The sequence below is a fragment of the Ornithorhynchus anatinus genome, chromosome 2 (genome assembly GCF_004115215.2).
Source record: "Ornithorhynchus anatinus isolate Pmale09 chromosome 2, mOrnAna1.pri.v4, whole genome shotgun sequence".
Taxonomy (NCBI): Eukaryota; Metazoa; Chordata; class Mammalia; order Monotremata; family Ornithorhynchidae; genus Ornithorhynchus; species Ornithorhynchus anatinus.
The window spans coordinates 111,046,295-111,057,851 of NC_041729.1; the positions used below are offsets into that span (position 1 = coordinate 111,046,295).

Sequence of the window (11,557 nt, forward strand, 5' to 3'; positions counted from 1 at the left end):
ACCTTACCTGTAAAATGAGAATTAAGACTGTGAGCCCCATATGGGACAGGGACTGTATCCAACCTGATTAACTTGTATCTACACCAGAGCTTTCATCCATTCATTCAATTGTATTTATTGAGCATTTACTGTGTGCAGAGCACTGTACTAAGCACTTGGGAAAGTACAGTACAACAATAAATAAACATATTCCCTACCCACAACGAGCTTATGGTCTAGGGGGAGAGACAGACAATAATACAAATAAATAAATTACAGATATGCAAATAAGTGCTGAGGGGCTGAGGTGGGTAAGAACAAAGGGAGCAAGTCAGGGTGACGCAGAAGGGACTGGAAGAAGAAGGGGGTGTGGTGCTAGTCTGGGAGATGTGTCTTCAGTAAGGCTTTGGGAGGCTAGGGGGAAGGTGAGAGTAATTATCTGTCAGATTTGAGGATGTATCTGGCACAGAGTAAGCGCTTAACAAATACCATGAAAAAATATCAAAATCTGTGGCCCTCTTTCTTTTTCTTGAATGGCTGATGGATTTTAGCAAAGGGCTATTGGCCAGGATGTCCAGATTGCCAAAAGAAACCTTTTTTTCCACATTAATTGAGGCCCTTTTGTGGCAGCCACTAAAGGTACAAACTCCCTGTTGATTATTTTGAATCTCAAACCAACTCATTCAGTCCCAGCTGAGAGACATTCCCTGACTACTTGTCTAGTCTTATGTCGTCGAGTCACTTCTGACCCATAGCAACACCATGGACACATCTCTCCCAGAACAACCTACTTTCCATCTGCAATGTTCTGGTAGTGTGTCAGTAGTGTTTTCTTAGTAAAAATACGGAAGTGGTTTACCATCACCACCTTCCGAGCAGTAAACTCTAGTCTCCTCCCTTGACTCTCTCCCATGCCACTGCTGTCCAGCATGGGTAAGTTTTGACTTGTAGCAGATTGTCTTCCACTTGCTAGCCACTGCCCAAGCTAGAAATGGAATGGGTATGCCTCTGCTTGACTCTTCTTCCCGTGGCCGAGACTGGTAGAGTACTGGAAACTCTCCAGGTGTGACACTAAGAGGCATTACTAACTACTACACTGTTGATATCTGACAGAGCCTTGGAATCCCTCAAAATAATTTAAGCCCAGATAGATGCCAGGATTCCATATAAAGCTTTTCATTTGCATCAGTTCTTTTTCATCCTGATTCTAGAAGCACTGTCCGTCTCTTTCTGTAGCTGAATATTTCCAATTTGTGCCATGGAGTATTACATTACTGTAGTAACACAGAGCTCCCTTCTGCAGCTGCTAGGTTTGTAGAAGTTTGGCAACATACTTCTGTCGGGCTTTTAAGGCATATCGACTTTATTTGTTCCAGTGTTTAGAAGGACCCTTCTGCCACCTCCGTCAGCTTCCCATTAGAAATGTGTTGGCAAATAGATACTGGTCTTGAAAGCCTTTGAGAAACTACCAGACACCCATTTTACTAAGAAATTATATAGGAAAAGTCCCAGTGACTGTTACATGTGTGTGGCTAAGTCAAGATATCAAAGAATCAGGTGAGTTTCCCATGGCACCAAAAGGGCCTATTCGTCCAGTATTTATAAATCTTTCCAAAAGCAGTTTAGCAGTAGTACTTGTGCTTATTCTGGCCTCTAGTGGCCGATGTCTGTAAATGTTTTTATTATTTTTGCCAATAGTAATAGTTTCCAGGAGAAGGGGGTGGTCCATAGAGTTGAAGATAACTGAGGGGTCAAGGAGGTTTAGGATGGGGGATTGGATTTGGCCAGAAGGAGGTCACTGGTGACCTAAAATAGGGCAGTTTCTGAGGAGTGAAGGCAGATTGGAGGGGGTCAAGGAGGGAATTGAAGGAGAGAAATTAGAGGCAGCTGGGGTAGACAAGTCACTCAAGGATTTGGGAGAGGAATGGTAGGAGGGAGTTGGACTGATTACTGGAAAGATCTGTAAGATTAAAGGAGATTTTAATTTTTTTTAGGACAGGGGATACAAGAGCATGTTTAAAAGAAGCAACTGGAGAGGGAACAGCGAAAGATGGTAATCAGGGAGGGAAGAAACAAGGGGGTAAGTTTTCATAAGTGATGGGGTCAGAGGAACAGGTGGAGGGGGCAGATTTTGAGAGGAGATGAGAGATCTTTTCTTGAGATACTACTGGAAAAGATGGGAGAGTAGGAGTGGGGAGATTCTAATAAAGTTTAGTAAACTTGTTGAGGTCAAGGGACTTGTCTACCAAATCTGTTATATTGTATGTTTCCAGGTGAACAGTACAGGGAAACTGAAAGTTTCTGAATCATCATCAACCACCTTTTCACACCTTACTTCCTGGAGAGAAAGCTCATTTCTGAAAAGAAGGAGTATGGTGCTTCTACAGGAATTCAAAGTGCTGTAATGTCATTACTGGCCCAGAGGACAGGCAACAGGAACTTTGGAGAACAGTTAATGAAGGAGCAGCAGTGGCAGGTGTTGAGAGTTAGTACCTGGCTCATTTCCCAAGGCTTTGAGTCATAGGAGGAACTATGTCCCAAAAGCCCAAGAGGTCCCTTTAGGTCAAAGCCTGCCTTCTCCTGTCCACTCTAGAACACACATTCCCTCTCTCTGCACATGGCTCCCTTTTGAGAAGGCCAGGGGTGACTTCCTTCCTCAGGTATACTGGCAGTACTTAGAGCCCAGAGAGCAGTAAGTCTCCAGGTCACCCATTCTCTTTCATCTCCTTGGATGACTGAGGGTAACATACCAGTGAGCGGTTTTCTGGGAGAGCCTCTCTTCTAACTGCTGCTATGCTGATCCAAGCACTTATATTCCACCTTGATTATGGCTGACCTCTCTGCCTCCTGTCTCTACCCACTCCAGTCCTTACTTCACTCTGCTGCCTTGATCATGTTTCTAGAAAAAAAAGTTTTCTACATCTCCCCACTCCTCAAGAACCTCTAACGCTTTGCCTATCTATCTCTGCATCAAACAGAAATTCCTGACCATTTTTGGCTTTAGAGCATTCAATCTGTTCTCTTCCTCCACTTTATTTTACCGATTTTCTACTATTACACAATCTGTAATGCCAACATACTAACTGTACCATTTTCTCCTCTCTCTGACTGGTGACCCCTTACCCTCATCCTTCCTCTGGCCTGGAAATCCCTCCCCCTTCTTATAAAACAGATCACACGTCTCACCGCTTTCAAAGCCTTATTAAATCACATATCTTCCAAGCAACCTTCCCTAACTAAGCTCTCATTTCTCCTTCTCTCTCTTCCTTGTTGAATGCCTTTACACTTGGATCTGCAGCCTTCACGCACCGGATACTCATCCCACTCTCAGCCACACAGCACTTATGTGCATAACTATAATTTAATGTTTGTCTCTCCCTCTAGGCTGTAAACTCATTGTGGGTAGGGAATATGTCTAACTAATATTGTTGTACTGTAGTCTCCCAAACATTTGGTACAGTGATCTGCATGCAGTAAGTGCTCAATAAAACCATTAATTGATTTATTCTCCTTCCTGTCGGTTCCCCAGTAAAAGCCTCATTCCCATTTTGCCCTAACATTCAAACTGCAAATCAGAAATGTTTGCCCCTGGAGTGAGAGTAAGATTACTCTGCACGGAAAGAGGAGGGAGTGAAAGTCTAGGCCATCGTTAGTCACCATAATTACAGAAAATTCAAAATATTCAGCACTACCAGAATGCATCATCACAAGTCCCATTGGATATTGATCTCAGAGTCAACAATCCATTTGGATATTATTATTCTATTCAAGGAATTTAATGTGTTTTAGGGCACACGAATGTAATTTCTCTTATTAAACCTTCCTGCCTATGAGTGAATGGCCTGCATTTCCTTGTGTGGCCTTTCGGGACAGAATCTGGCAAGTCCTGATTTCACTCATTAATAAAGGAGCTGAATTGCTCTAAATAAGATGACAACGTTTGCTTGGGAAATGGGAGCATAGGAAAGCTAATGCTGCTGCCGGCCTCTGTAAAATTTCCTTTTCTGAAGAACAGTCATGTGGCGGTAGCTTGTTGTGGTTTTGCAGCCCAGCCCACCATCTGCATGGTTCCGCTGCTATCTGGGTGTTCACAGCCACACATTTGTCACACTGGTTTGCTGACTGCTTCAATTTGTATGGCAATTATGCAACAACTTTTGTTCTCTTCTGAGCAAAGAAAGCAGAAGGATGTCCTTCTAGCTAATGGCCCAGAAGGAGATTTCTGGGTAGCTGAATTATCCTGGTCCCTCTCAGGGTCGCATCTGGAGAGTTTCCAGTACTCTACCAGTCTCGGCTATGGGAGGGAGAGTCAAGCAGAGGCACACCCATTCCATTCCTAGCTTGGACAGTGGCTAACGAGTGGAAGACAATCTGCTACAAGTCAAAACTCACCCGTAATGGGCAGCAGCAGCATGGGAGAGAGTCGAGGGAGGAGACTCATGTTTACTGTGTGGAAGGTGGCAATGGTAAACCACTTCTGTATTTTTACCAAGAAAACTCTATGGATGCACTACAGGAATGATTGCAGATGGAGAAATGGGTATTCTGGGAGAGATGTGTCCGTGGTGTCTCTATGGGTCAGAAACGATTTGACATCATAAGACAAGACAAGAGGCATCCTGGGTTTGTGGTCCAACTCCATTGCGGGGGAAGTCTTGGGAGGAAAGAGTGGAGAGAGAGCACACTGGCTTTTTCATGACTAGAAGAACCAAAATTCCCTAGAAATTATTTATCCCCAACCAGGACCATGCACCCGTAGACTGTGAGTCCCTCAAGGGACAGGGTCCATGTGTTATTTCCACTTGCATACCCTTTCCCATAGCTTAGAACAAGAGCTCTGCACTTAGTAAGCACTTACAATAAACAAGTCTGGGCATGACTGAAGGCAATAGTAGTTGTTGTAGTAATAGTGGTTGTACTAGTAAATACTGAATGGACCGGACTCTATGAAGCACATGGGTAATCAATCAATCAGTGGTATTTATTGAGCACTTACTATGTGCAGACCACTGTTTTACGTGCTTGGAAATGCACAAGAGAATTATCAGACAAGTTCCTTGCCTATAATGAGCTTATAGTCTTGAGTGCAAAAGAAGGTCAAAACACATTTCCTATTACCGTGGAGCTTGCTCTTTTTAATTACACTCTTGTGCTCTTACACTGCAGTCTTAGAACACAACAATGGTTTTTCTTGATCACTTTGTTTTGGTTCTGTCTTCCTGACATAGGCCTTTAGGGATTTTTTTCAAAAAAAGACATCTTTCAAAATATTCATCTCTGGAAATAATTTCAAGGAATTATAAGCATAAAATATGAGAAAAGGCTTTCAGGCCACCAGCCCATCTCTGTGCCAGGGCAGGGTTACTTTGTCCAATTTGCCGATCTATTATTAACCTTTAAAATGTCTACACTCTTCAAAACCTGATAGAGTCGCATCAACTATGAGCCAAGTTTATTTTATTCCTTAGAGCTTTGGGGGCAAAGTGCTCTCACTGTTTAAAGTGACAGGTTTTTAAAAATAATTACACAGCTTTTACAAAACAATTACTGTACTATATGGAATATATTTTCATAGGAGGTTTTTTTCAATTCAACATTTCAGTGTTATGCTTAGGCTACATTCAGCTCTCCACATTTGACACTGGATAACTTGGGTGGGGGTTCTGCCTTGGGCAAAGCAAACAGTGGGAGGTGACTTGGTTCTAAGCAGCCATAGATAGTTCTTTACTCGGACACCAGTAGCTGTTGCAGCTCAGGAACTGGTTAATAGGAAGTTCTGCACCAAATTAACCTCCGACTCTCTCTCAATAACAACTGAGATCTTTCTGATCTCATTCTCACTCTCTTCACCCCTTCTTCCTCTATTTCCTCAGTCCTCTCTCCCCTTTCTTCTTTGACTCTACTTGCTCTCTCCTCTCTTCCCCTTTCCCTGCATCATTTCTCCCTGTTTCTCTTCCTTCTCCCCTCCTTCTCTCACTTCTCTCCTCTGTGGCCCAATAGTCCCCTAGGTTCTCAGCTGGGCCACTGTTGAAGGATATCATGTATCAGTAGCATGCAATCAGTCAGTGGTATTTATTGAATGCTTACTATGTGTAGAGGACTGTACTGAGTGCTAGGGGGAGTACAATCCAATAGAGATTATAGACATGTTCCCTGTCCATAAGGAACCTACAATCCAAAGGGTAAAGCAGACATTAAAATAGCCTCCTGTCTCACCCCACTCCAGTTCCTACTCTAGACTGGACTCTGCTGCCCAGATCATTTTTCTACAGAAACATTCTGCACATGTCACCCCCCTCCTCATAAATTCCAGTGGTTGTCCACCCACCTCTGCATCAAACAAAATTCCTCACCATTGATTTTAAAGCACTCCGCCACCTTGCTCCCTCCTACCTCACCTCACTTCTCTCCTTCTTCAACCCAGACCGAACACTTCATTCCTCTAATGCTAATCTTCTCATTGTGCCTCAATCTTGCCTGTCTCGTCACCGACTTCTGGCCTATGTCCTGCCTCTGACCTGGAGCGGTCTCACTCCTAAAATCCGACAATTACTCTCCCTTCATTCAGAGTGAAGGTGTAACTCCTCCAGAAGGCCTTCCCAGACTAACTAAGCCACACCTTTCCTCATCTCCCGCTCCCTTCTGTGTTGCCCTTACTTGCTCCCTTTCCTCGTCTCCTCTCCCAGCCCCACAGCACTTATTTGTATATCTGTAATTTATTTATTTCTATTGATGTCAGTCTCTCCCCGTCTAGACTGTAAGCTTATTGTGGACAAGTAATATGTCTGTTTATTGTTGAATTGTACTCTCCTAAGCACATAATACAGTGCTCTGCACACGGTAATTGTTCAATAAATATGACAGTGAATGAATGAATGAAATTATGTGGGGCTTATAGTGAGGTTACTATTATGTGTTTAAATGATACAGAACCAAGGGTATAGGAGATACAGAAGGGAGTGGGTGTTGGAGCAAAAGAGGACTTCATCAGGGAAGGCCTCTTGGAGGAAATGTGATTTTAATGAGGCTTTGAAGGTGGGAAGTGTGGAGGTCTGCAATAAAGGGGAGGGAGTTCCAAATTAGAAGAAGTATGTGAGCAAGGAATCAGCATCTCAATCTTCTCTGCTCAGCTGCCCCATCTTACTCCTTTTTGCTAATATAGGATTTCATTCATATTCTTATGGCTTTGTTCCTGGCCATGTGAGTTTCTGCTTTACTAATAACTGTGAGATTCACATTCCTAGAATAAGGAAGCCAATTTGTCCATCATTAAACAGTTTGCCCTACAAAACTCAGCAATTGTGACTTCTGTTAGAACATCATAACAATAAAGAATATGTGTCAGATCCAGCTGGAGCTCTAGGTGTGTATGGGTAAGGGAGAAGATGCCAAATCTGCAATTTGAGCCCCTGCCCTCACTCCACCTCCCTCTCCGCCTCCCTCTCCAACTCTCTCTCCACCTCCCATCTGTTGCTTTAGGCAAGTTCTCTGAATCCTGTTTCCTTTTCAGCTACTTGGTGCCTGGAGGAAGTTGATCTTGAAACCCAAAGACCAGCAGGAGGAAACAGATTGCTACCTTAACATGGAGAAGCAGCGTGGCTCAGTGGAAAGAGCCTGGGCTTCAGAGTCAGAGGCCATGGGTTCGTCTCCTGGCTCTGTCACTTGTCAGCTGTGTGACTGTGGGCAAGTCACTTAACTTCTCTGTGCCTCAGTTACCTCATCTGTAAAATGGGGATTAACTGTAAGCCTCACGTGGGACAACCTGATTACCCTGTATCTACCCCAGCACTTAGAACAGTGTTCTGCACATAGTAAGCGCTTAACAAATACCAACATTATTATTGTGGAGACCCTGATAGGGACACAATTCATTTATTAAGTTTCTCACAAAAGAGGAAAACTTAACCTGAGCCAGAGAACAAGTCAATCAGATAAGCATTTTCCTTCAACTTATTGTGGTACATTTTGGCTAGAAGGATCAAAAGACTCTAATAGTAACAATGATATTTGTGGTATTTCTTTAGTGTTTACCACATACTAAGCACAAAAACTCCTCACTCTAGGCTTCAAGGCTCTACATCACCTTGCCCCTTCCTACCTCTCCTCCCTTCTCTCTTTCTACCGCCTACCCTGCACACTCCGCTCCTCTGCCGCCCACCTCCTCACCGTCCCTCGATCTTGCCTATCCCGCCGTCGACCCCTGGGCCACGTCCTCCCATGGTCCTGGAACGCCCTCCCTCCTCACCTCCACCAAACTGATTCTCTTCCCCTCTTCAAAACCCTACTTAAAACTCACCTCCTCCAAGAGGCCTTCCCAGACTGAGCTCCTCTTCTCCCTCTACTCCCTCTACCACCCCCCCTTCACCTCTCCGCAGCTTAACCCTCTTTTCCCCCCATTTCCCTCTGCTCCTCCTCCTCTCCCTTCCCATCCCCTCAGCACTGTACTCGTCTGCTCAACTGTATATATTTATTACCCTATTTATTTTGTTAATGAAATGTACATCGCCTTGATTCTATTTAGTTGCCATTGTTTTTACGAGATCTTCTTCCCCTTGACTCTATTTATTGCCATTGTTCTTGTCTGTCCGTCTCCCCCGATAAGACTGTAAGCCCGTCAAATGGCAGGGACTGTCTCTATCTGTTGCCGACTTGTTCATTCCAAGCGCTTAGTACAGTGGTCTGCACATAGTAAGCGCTCAATAAATACTATTGAATGAATGAATAATAAGCACTGGAATAGATACAAGATAAACAGCCCCTGTCCCACAAGAGGCTCACAATCTAAGTAGCATGGAGGGTGGGTATTGAACCCTCATTTAACAGATGAAGAAATTTCTACTCAGAGAAATCAAGTGAAGCAGTGTAGCCTAGTGGATAGAGCAAGGGCCAGGGAGTCAGTAGGACCGGGGTTCCAGTCCAGTTTCAGCCATATGTCTGCTGTGTGACCTTGGGCAAGTCATTTAACTTCTCTGTGCCTCAATTACCTCATCTGTGCAATGAGGATTAAGACTGTGAACCTCATGTGGGAGAGGGACTGTGTCCAACCTGGTTAGCTTATATTTACCCCACACTTATTATAGTAGCACTTAACAAATACTATTAAAAAAAAGTGACTTACCCAAGAAACACTGCAGACAAATGGTAGAGCCAGGATTAGAACCCATGTTATCTTACTCCTAAAATCATCCATGCTCTTTCCCCTAGGTTATGTTGCTTCCCAGATACTAAGTCATTTATTTAATCATCAGGAGGCCACCAAGTACTAGAGACCAAGTCTGAAATGTGCTTTGAAAATTAACTAGCCCCTCCCTCACTCCCTCACACATGATCCCAATGGTAAGAAGAGAATACTATTGAAAGTAGAAATAGTGGGTAAAAAAAGTGGAGAAAAGACCTCTCTTCCCATTGGATAGCCAACCCCTGCTGGGTTCCTACCTCACTTTCCATCTTTAAAACAACATTCTCCACTCCAGTTTTCTTAATGACCCAAATGTATGAGTTCAAAATAGTTGAGCCACAAATGGTTTTGCATCCCAATAGGTGGATTGCACATTATTTGCATGGGGAGTCTATTCTCAGTCCCATTAATATTTTAGTTTTGCTCCTCTTGAGGCTGACACTTGATCTTTATTCTCTCTGTTTCTCCTCAACCTTCCTCTAAAATTGGCTGAATCACTAGAGGACTTACAATGATATTAGAGATGCTAGTCATCTCTAATGGAAGTGTATAGCAGAAATGGAGGAGATGGCAGGGGATAGGGTAAAATCTGATAGGCTAGGGCACAAACTTTGTGGGACCATCTGTCGTACCTGTCACAGACTCCTATGGACTGTAAGCTCCTTGTGGGCAGGGAAACTATCAACCAACTCTGTTGCCCTGTACTGTACTCACCCAAGTGCTTGGTATGCAATACATGCTCAAAAAATACCAGTGATTGATTGATTGATTGATTGAAGATATGGGAGGAAGTGGGGAGTGTTTCAGCTAGTTTCCATCCAACTTCTCCCAAACTAGACCGCTTTCCTCTGCATCCTTGACTGGCAGGATTAAATGTGACCTCATCAGTTCTGAACTGGTGGCCAATTTTCCCAAGCCGCCAGAGTGCCTATTGTCCAAGGGACAAGGTCAAAGTTTCAGGTCCCACCATCATCCCATCATTTCAAAATAAAACAGGCTCATCAGAAGCGACCTTGCTAAGTGATTTATGAAATTGATGCAGGCAATCTTGCCCATTCACCTCTCTTCAATTTGAGTTATTTTCTGTGTTCAACAGATGAGTAAAACTGTGGGTCCAGAATTACACCATTCTTCTCATCTTAGTCTGAAACCCCAAATTCACTGTGGTTTAGCATGTCAATTACCAGATCTTTCAAGTTGCTTGTTTTGACTTGATTGAATGGTCTGTGAAATTCAAACCCATCTCATCATGTTGCAGGGAGATTCAAAGCCACCTCCCACCGTGTTTATTGTCCAACCTTTTTCCAAAACCTAGAGTGAGTCCTCACTGGTGAAAATCCAAATGGATTCCTTTTATAGAACAATCTTCAAAAATTAATGCCTACCAAAGTGATTTACTCTGGGGGAGACAAAGCAAAGACAAAGAAACAAGGATTCAAGGTAGCATGGAAACTGAGTCATTTTGGAGAGCTTGAACCAGGGAGAATAATTTTGAAGTCATTCCCAAATACTGTATCTGTCCTTGACAGGTCATTTCATTCTATTTAGCACTTTTTATTCTCAGCGGCTTATAAGCTCTTAAGCAAATGTAAGAGAGAGGAAAAGCTAACGTATCTGATAATACAGTATATCAGACTGGCAACCTAACTGAATTTCCCCTGTGGTGCTAGCAAAACACTGTTCCAAAAAGTAATAATGCAAAATAAGGATCGTAAAGATCATGCCGTCACATTTAATTTCAGAGAACAAAACCTGAAGTCGATTTCTGTTTAGATCAGTTGTATACCAGTTGGAACATGGGTGCCTAACACTGCAACAGAGTAATGTGAGCTGAGCTTTAAATAGCTGCCAAAATGCCATGTGGTGGCTGGCAGCATTAAACGTGTTGCAATGAGAACGATCTGTTTCAAAGTAAAGCCACATAACAGAGGATAAGTCAAGCTGATTGAGAGGGGAGCCGTTTTTCATTACCTCCCTAGTTTTCTCTTTTTTATATTTCATTTTTTCTCTCCCTCTTACAGGGACCCTAATTTAATTTGGGTGTTTTTGTTGGCTCATATTATTTCCAAACTTTGTTTCTAGGAGCACTTCTGTTTCTAGGTGGTCTCCCTGGGTAGACTAGAATGGATATTGTTCCTCCCCACTCAGCTTTTTCTATCAAGTCCTGAATCAAACAGCATGGACTAATAATTAACCAAAAATAATCCCCTTCACTCTACCAGTTCTAACAGGCGTTTCATCAGGAGGCCCTGTCGGGACATGGTCATGGAGGTGAATTTCCCCTAAGAACGGAACTGGGGCAAACATCAGGGAAAGACAAGATTTGATTGGAAAATATGCATTTTCTGTCTTCGAAGCAATAATAAATTCCAGGCCAGAAATGTTCACTGCCCAAGGACG

General features: G+C 43.3%; 2 non-coding genes across 2 annotated transcripts; one reads left to right on the forward strand and one right to left on the reverse strand.

The window, feature by feature from the left end:
- Positions 1-922: 922 nt before the first annotated feature.
- Positions 923-1,060, reverse strand: LOC114809567. Its single transcript, XR_003757343.1, has one exon. It is a non-coding gene; the product is annotated as a small nucleolar RNA SNORA7 (small nucleolar RNA).
- A 3,163-nt stretch (positions 1,061-4,223) lies between these two features.
- Positions 4,224-4,361, forward strand: LOC114809502. The gene has a single exon (XR_003757281.1). It is a non-coding gene; the product is annotated as a small nucleolar RNA SNORA7 (small nucleolar RNA).
- The last annotated feature ends 7,196 nt before the right edge of the window (positions 4,362-11,557 follow it).